The sequence below is a fragment of the Engystomops pustulosus genome, chromosome 6, assembly GCF_040894005.1.
Source record: "Engystomops pustulosus chromosome 6, aEngPut4.maternal, whole genome shotgun sequence".
Taxonomy (NCBI): domain Eukaryota; kingdom Metazoa; phylum Chordata; class Amphibia; order Anura; family Leptodactylidae; genus Engystomops; species Engystomops pustulosus.
In genome coordinates this window covers 169,145,079-169,154,210 of record NC_092416.1, presented here as the reverse complement: position 1 = coordinate 169,154,210, position 9,132 = coordinate 169,145,079, and positions in this window count along the sequence as shown.

Here is a 9,132-nt window from a genome sequence, read left to right as displayed (position 1 = left end):
TCATTGTATGTTTAACCCCTTAAAGGGAGAATCTACCAGCAGTATTGACCATACAAAGCTGCAGACGGCGTTATGTATTGTCCCTGGAGATCTGTGTGATCATAGCTTCATGTGTGTTCTTACTAGCAGCAGGACTGGATTTATATTCCAGGATTGCAGCTGGACCGGTTCCTCAAACTGCGATATTCTTTCTCAGTGCATTGATGTGGCCAAGAGCCCCTCTGTTGTGATCAGATTCTGGTTGATAAGGTGCCCCTTAACCCCTTCTGGCCGTTTCCCTTTTTTTTAATTTTGCGTGTCAGGTTTTTTTTGCTCCCCTTCTGTAAAAATCTGTAACTTTTGTATTTTTTGATGTACGGGGCTTTATGAGAGCTTGTTTTGTGGCATTAAATGCAGTGAACGTGACAAAAAACGCTTAGTCTCACCCGCCCCTCTGCACTTTGTGTAATCTCAGCAGCAGTGATAACACAGTGGGAGGGGGAAATTGCCTATAGTTTTCATGGTCATTAGCATAATTTTCAAAGTTGATTTTAGAAGGAAAGATGGTAGATTTTCTTTCCTGCAGCAAGCTAAGAGCACAGCAGTGTGAGGAGGACATTGTGCCCACTTACTCAAATACAATTTTCACAGTCCTTCGCAGGGGCTGAGAAGTCATAATTACCCCACTCTCGGTTCCCACAGCGATCCGGTTCCCTGCATCTGACCATGACTAGGTCACGCCTATGACTATGGAGTCATAAAAACTTCAGACTGTGAGGCATTGCTTAAAGGGCATCTACCACCAGGAAGAAGGGCTGTATGCAAATGAGCCTGAGGGGCTCCAGGCTCCATAGGTGTTAATGGAACCTGAAGCCCCTCAGGCTCATTTGCATACAGTCTTTCATCCTGGTGGTAAATGTCCTTAAACCTCATTTTTTTTTATCTTCCTTTTCATATACATTGTTTTAATATTTTTTTATATTTTTCCAAATGTACTCTCTCTATTTGGTATACTTAAGAACACCTGACTTACAGACGACCCCTAGTTACAAACGGATCTCTGGTAATTGGTAATTTACTGTACTTTAGCCTTAGGCTACTATAACAGATATCACAGGTGTCTGTAATGAAGCTTTATTGTTACTCCAGGTTCTTATGATAATCCAACATTTTTAAAATCCAATTGTCACAGAGACCCAAAAAATTTTGACTGGGGTTACAATTATAAAGTATACATTTCCGACTTACATACAAACTCAACTTAAGAACAAACCTACAGAACCTATCTTGTACGTAACCTGGGGACTGACTGTATAAGTATATATATTTACCAGGCAGTCCCTGTATGCAGGTCATTGCTGGCTCTGCCCTGTACAGGGTTAATCCCGTCTCTGTTCTATAGAGGAAGTCCATTTGTTGTGGCAGCCCGGGTTATGTAATACTTACTTGGGAGGATGCTTAAATGCTTCCTTAAGGAAGTGAGTCTTAATAATCAGACATATAGATAGCAGCCACCCCTGAACCCGAGCGAAACCAGACCTGACGTTAGCAGATGTCGCCCGGAGACATTTACACCCATTTTCTAGCATGCTCGCCTTAGGGGTCACCTTTTTCCTCTTGTAATGATGTCAGACTTGCGTCTTCATGATTTCTTTTGTAATATACATACAGTAAATTAGGAATGGTTACCTGTGCTTGGTTCAGATCCGAAGTTTGTGGTGATGAAGACAATCAGGAGAAAATAGAAGTGGAGGAGAATCAGCACTGACAAATGAGCACAATGGGGCAGATTTACTTACCTGGTCCCGTCGCGATCCCTCGGCGCGTTGTCAGACGTGGATTTGGGTCTTGCGTCCGAGTTCCTGCAGGTGTCGCTGCTGCGCCGAGGTCCGCCGGAGTTCACCATCTTCTTCCCGGTGCATGTGAGTGCTTGATCTTGCGACACAAAACCTTTTTTAAATTCCACGGTTTGTCCAAATCCGTTGGGTTGTCCGACGGCCACACCCCCCCGATTTCTGTCGCGTGCATGCCGATGCGGCAAAATCCGATCGTGTGCGCCAAATTCCGGGGCAATTTGGCGCAAAACGGAAATATTCGGGAAACCCGACGAAAGTGCGGCGTTCGGACCCTTAGTAAATGTGCCCCAATGTCGGGAACAGAGAATCACATGATCGCTGGTTGCCAAAGACATTTTGAGGGCCCCCTATTGCTAAACTCTGCTCCTTTGCTATGACATAACGCTCCACTGCCCACAGATCAGCTATCTTCTTCCCTACCATGACACCATGTCATACCAAGGGGGGTCAGGGTCGATCAGGTCTTCATTCCCCTTCTACCATTTTCCCCGAGCAGCCTGTGTGGGGCCCCAATGGTTTCTGGGCCCCATGCAGTTGCATTATAAGGAAATCCACCCATGCCCATCAGGTGCAGGTGAACTATTTAGGTCTTCGGAGCTTATCTCTACCACCAGTGACTAACAGAGGAGTGGCTTCCCTGTAACTAAGATTATATATCTGAGTTAATGGGCAAAAATCTTAATGTCTCCTATTAGGACTACGGCAAGCATCGTAGAGACCAAAACTGCTAGCCATGTAGAGCCATGAAATGAGCAAGGCCACCAGCCATGTAGTGTCAAAGCCATCATCCACATAGTGACAAAGGCCATCATCCACATAGTGACAAAGGCCATCATCCACATAGTGACAAAGGCCATCATCCACATAGTGACAAAGGCCACCAGCCATGTAGTGTCAAAAGCCATCATCCACATGGTGACAAAGGCCATCATCCAAATAGTGACAAAGGCCATCATCCACATAGTGACAAAGGCCATCATCCACGTAGTGACAAAGGCCATCATCCACATGGTGACAAAGGCCATCATCCACATGGTGACAAAGGCCATCATCCACATAGTGACAAAGGCCATCATCCACATAGTGACAAAGGCCATCATCCACATAGTGACAAAGGCCATCATCCACATAGTGACAAAGGCCATCATCCACATGGTGACAAAGGCCATCATCCACATAGTGACAAAGGCCATCATCCACATGGTGACAAAGGCCATCATGCACATAGTGACAAAGGCCATCATCCACATAGTGACAAAGGCCATCATCCACATGGTGACAAAGGCCATCATCCACATGGTGACAAAGGCCATCATCCACATAGTGACAAAGGCCATCATCCACATAGTGACAAAGGCCATCATCCACATAGTGACAAAGGCCATCATCCACATGGTGACAAAGGCCATCATCCACATAGTGACAAAGGCCACCAGCCATGTAGTGATCAAGGCCACCAGCCATGTAGTGATCAAGGCCATCAAACAGGTAGTGACCAAGGCCTCCAACTATGTAGTCTACTTTTTCCACGCATCACACTGGAATATTTTTGAGGACAGATAAATACGGATACCAAACATATCCATAGACCTATCCTTAAAGGGTTTTTTTTCCATGAATCCTACAAAAACCCTCTGGGGGCTCAGGCAGATAGAAGAAAATACAGACAGTCCCCAGGTTAAGTAGAAGGTTCTGTAGGTTTGTTCTTAAGTTGAATTTGTATGTAAGTCAGAAATGTATACTTTATAATTGTAACCCCAGCCAAAATTTTTATGGCCTCTGTGACAATTGGATTTTAAAAATGTTGGGTTGTTATAAGAACCAGGATTAACACTAAAGCTTCATTACAGACACCGGTGATAACTGTTATAGCTGATTATTGTAGCCCAAGGCAAATGTACAGCAAATTACCAATATCCAGAGGTCTGTTTGTAACTAGGGGTCGTCTGTAAGTTGGGTGTTCTTAAGTTAGGGACCGCCTGTACAAGGGGTACTTAAATGCTCTGGCTCCTGGATACAACCACAACTGGACCTTAAGTGCCTGTAGTCACAGGATCAATGGCCTCAATGGTGCCGGCACACGTCACTTGTTCTATGTCACCACTACTGATGTCATTGATTAACCAAAAAGGAGGGCACTTCAGGGGAACCTGGTTGTGCCGAGGAACCAGAAACATGACGCAGGGGCTGGTAACAAATGCTCTGGGCCCCAGAGTATTTTCCTGGAAAAACCCTTTAAAAAAATTATAAACTGGTATAAAGACAGTGATTATGGCTCCATATAATGCAGTGAATATGATTATTGGCAGCACTAGCTACAGCCCCTCGTGGTCCTGCTCCAAACACCTGTACGTCTGTCAGCATGGCCCCCAGTAGCTGTTTCTGACAGATCTTGTATGTAGGGTAGAGACCTGCTGGATGTACAGTAGACGTCACTATGGTGGAAGCACAGGAAGAAGGGGCCGAAGGTTTTCCTGGAGAGAAGATTTACTGAGCTAATAAAAAGAGTGAAAGGAAGGAGAGGGGCTCAGCAGAGAGGCGGAGGATAGACTGATAACATTACACGACTAGTACATTATCAATGTATAATAGTGTGAAATGTGAGCTTAATATGAAACGTTTAATAGCTTAAAACACTGTAAATTCTAGGAAATAATAAGGAGATACCCGCTCCTGTCGCGATCCCCGCTGTGTGTTCCCCAACGAGGATGAAGTCCGGTGCAATTCACTAAGATCGTGCGCCTGATATCCTGCACTGTGTCGCTTCCCCGCTGAGTTCCGACAGAGTTCACCTTCTTCTTCCCGGTGCATGTGAGTGCATGTCTTGCGACACAATTTAAATGTTAAATCCTGCGTTTTGTCCAAATCAGTCGGGTTGTCCGACGGCCAGGCCCCCCGATTTGTGTCGCATGAAAGTCGTCGCGACTGAGCCCAAATCCAATCGCTTGCGCCAAAAACCCCAGTTAAATGCGCCGCAAAACGGAAAAAGTTGGGAAACTCGGCGAAAATGCGGTTTGCGGACCCTTAGTAAATGTGTCCCAATGTTTTAAAGGCTGGTTTCATGGTCGGACATTGACTCATAGGATATATAACTACCCAAAACTCAGCTTATAGTGTAATACAAAGCTACTTCTCATACCATTTTTCGTAATAGATCATTGATTTGCTCCCTATCCCATTGTAACCTCGATGGATGGTCCTCGTGGATGGCCGCGTCTGGTACTGCAGATCCACATGGTATTGCATTGGTTTTCCTTCATGTTCTTTGTCGTGGGAATAAGGTCTCTTTGTAGTAGATATTATTGGAGCACCCAGCTTCATACGTTTGATATGTTCTTCTGCAGGAGTGGATATGGTATATTGAGATCACCAAAATTAGGTCTTTGGAACCCCTTAATGCTAAGCTCCACTCATTGGTTTGATGTAGCATTGTTCAACACCGCTCACCTACTCTTCCTCTTGGTCTAGTTTCTTCCCCTCCATCTAAACCAGACTAAGAGAAGAAGGATAGTGGCATCGGGCATCACACCAAGGGGTGAATAGAATTGGGGTCTTCATCAAGCTCCTCCCTGGTTCCCAAAAAAGACGGTTGCTTTCACAGATGGTCCAGCGACACCAAACATTATCAGGGCCCCCATGGTCCAAGAGGCCCCACAAGGTTGAATTATAAGAAAATCACTCCAGTTCTTGTGACATAAGTTGGACTTTGAATTCAACGGTCAAAATTCACCGATGACTTTCCAACATGGATTTTGATTGACATTCCTGATACTTTAAGCGGAATCCATGTGGATCTTTTCAGAATATAGGGCGTATCGCTCCTTATTTCCATGTCCCGACGGACTCCCTTTGTAAATCCGCCCTATGAGCATACCCTTTAAGGCTGGTAAGCATGGCTTTCAGCTGGTACACATTCATGTACATCACAACAAAATATTGGTGAGAATATGATTGTCTGCAGATTTGAGTCCATCATCTGGAGTGAAGCCCCGGCTGATATCATTGTTTGTACAGGCAGCGATCACAATGTTGTAAAACAACCCCCACCTTGTTTATTTTACTCACATGTAGCTCTGAAGTGCAACAGGAAGTTGCCAGGTTTTCACTCTGCTGATGTCATAGCACAGGAAGTGGCAGGTATGTACGCATCATCGCTGCAGTACAAGTCTTCTGGATCGTCAGAGAACATCCTGTTTATTTACGGCCTTTCTAATCCGTGGACATAAATTGTTAGGTTCACTTACTTTTATCACGGCAATGTGGATGTAAACCCAATGCAAAGAACCAGGGTGCACTTACTTTAGCTATGGCGAGACCATTCTGGCCGTGCTTTAAATGGACATCCAAATCTATGAAAAACCAACAAGAAATGTTATTGTATATTTGCCTTCATGAAGTTCCATTTGAACATGTTTGAATGTATTCTTAAAGTTATATCATTAATTTTGCACAATAACCGAGAAGGTGACCCGGAACCAGAGATACCCACACTAAATCATCTGATAGTGTAAAGTTAAGGAAATTCTTGACTGTAGAACATCTCTGCCAAGTTTGGACATGTCTGTAGAACATCTCTGCCAAGGTTTTATAGGTTGGATATGTCTGTGGATCACCTCTACCATGGATGGACACATATTTAGGTGATCTCTGCCAAGCATGCACATGTCAGTGGATCACCTTTGCCGGAGGATGGACATGTCTGTAGATGATCTATGCCAAGGATGGACACTTCTGTAGATAATTTTTGTCAAGTATGGACATGTCTGTATATCCTCTCTTACAAAGACGGATATGTCTTTAGATCATCCCTGCCAAGGATGGACTTGTCTGTATATCATTTCTTCCAAGTATGCACATGTCTGTAGATCATCTCTGCCAAGGATGGACATGTCCATAGATCATCTCTACCCAGGATGTACATGCCTGCAGAGCATCTATGCCAAGGATGGACATGTCTGTAGATCATCTCTGCCAAGGATGGACATGCCTGAAGATCAGCAATGCCAAGGATGGATACATTTTAGGTGTTCTCTGCCAAGGGTGGACATGTCTGTGGTTAACCTCTGCCAAGGATGTAAATTTCTGTAGATGATCTATACCAAGGATGGACACGTCTGTAGATGATCTATACCAAGGATGGACACAGCTGTAGATGATCTCTGCCAAAGATGAACATGTCTGTAGATGATCTATGCCAAGGATGGACATGTCTGTAGATGATCTATGCCAAGGATGGACATGTGTGTAGATGATTTATACCAAGGATGGACATGTGTGTAGATGATTTATACCAAGGATGGACATGTGTGTTGATGATTTATACCAAGGATGGACGTGTGTGTAGATGATTTATGCCAAGGATGGACGTGTGTAGATGATCTACACCAAGGATGGACATGTGTGTAGATGATCTATACCAAGGATGGACACAGCTGTAGATGATTTATACCAAGGATGGACATGTGTGTAGATGATTTATGCCAAGGATGGACGTGTGTAGATGATCTACACCAAAGATGGACATGTGTGTAGATGATTTATACCAAGGATGGACATGTCTGTAGATGATCTACACCAAGGCTGAACAGATCACCATGTCCTGAGATAACCCATGCTTAAAATTCACAGCAACGAAAAAAGGTCATTCTGAAGACGTCTCATGTCCTCCTTAACCGACACGAGATAATTGTCTGAACTGGAAGATGTTGATATTACAACATTGGGTGAGATAAAAGATATTTACAGGTAATAAAGTTTTACCTTGTGGTTTGTTTTCATAAAATTCTCATGATGCAAAATCGAAAAAGGTAAAATTAGGTAAAGGGCTGAAGATATCTGTATTCTACAATGTGGATTTTGGTTAAATCCTCTAAGGCCTCATACACACCCAGAACTCCTAAAACGGTAAAGTGCTTTAAAAGGGTTAAATCATCATTAAACATCTTTAGATCATAGACATAGAAGATATACAGGGAGTAATGCATACAACTTACATGCAGGAATCTGAATTGAAGCGCTGATCCTGGAGGAAGATGTTTTTCTATACGAAAGAATTTCACTTCTTTCCATCTCCTTGAAGGACAAAGTATTCATTCCTAGAAAATGTAATTCCGTAGGCAGAATTACCTTGAGCGGTGTATAGAAGTCAGTCCTGTGAAGGTCTTGCATACTACATGGTTACACATGAGATGTACAGTATGTAGGTTGATAGAGGGCGTGGGAGTAGTAGTGCATACGCAGTAATACATCTTGGGGAGAAAATGAAATGTCTTAGTTGTGGCATCCAGCTGCCATGTTATCCAAAGTGATCAAACACTGGTGTTATCGTAACATAGGATTCTGAAAGAGGTTGGCCACTCTTTTACATAAGTTACCCATGTGCCATAATAATAATCTCTGAATGTTCATCAAGTGATTCCGCAGTCTTGCTACTATTTTTGTAATATGTACAGACCCTCCATGATTCTTTGTTTACATGTCTGAGTCCTGCTGAATAGGAGGAGCTGCAGCAGCAGGAGATTATGACTCATCCTGCTCGCCACTCCCCTTTTCCTGTCTCTGTCAGTGAGAATGGACATTGAAAAGAGAGACACATAGGGAGCCACCATGAGGACGGCCCAGAGAAGTGAGAGAGAGGAAGTTGTGTATATATACAGGGGGCAGCATGGGGAGAATAGGGAAATGATAATTCACTAAAAGGAGGCAAAGATACAGGGATTTGTACTTGGACATCAGGAACACAAGCAGAAGCTCTATCTCATTGGTCCTGGATCATCTAAAGGTCAGTCTTCTCTTAGTAGTATGGATGTCTCACTGAGGGCTCGGGTTTTTACTGACAACCTGTAGAGGTCTTGTATTTGAAGGGCTTGTACCAAGTCTGATTGTTATCCCCACTGAGAAAGAGGTTGTGTCCCACTGAGAATGGGGGTCTTGATCTCACTAACGGATGGAGTGACAAGTCAAACATGCTTCTCGCTGCTCCTTTTAATACTATGGGAGAGTTGGAAATTGCTGAGCACAGTGGGGCACATTTACTTACCTGGTCCTGTCGCGATCCCGCGTTGCGTTGTCTGACGAGGATTCGGGTCCGGCGTGATTCACTAATAACGTACGTCCGAGTTCCTGCATGTGTTGCTTCTGCGCCGAAGTCCGTCGGGGTTCACCTTCTTCTTTCCGGTGCATGTAAGTGCTTGATCTTGCGACACAAATCCTTTTTTAAATTCTGCGGTTGTCCGAATCCGTGGGGTTGTCCGACGGCCACGCTCCCGATTTCTGTCACGCCGATGCACCACAATCA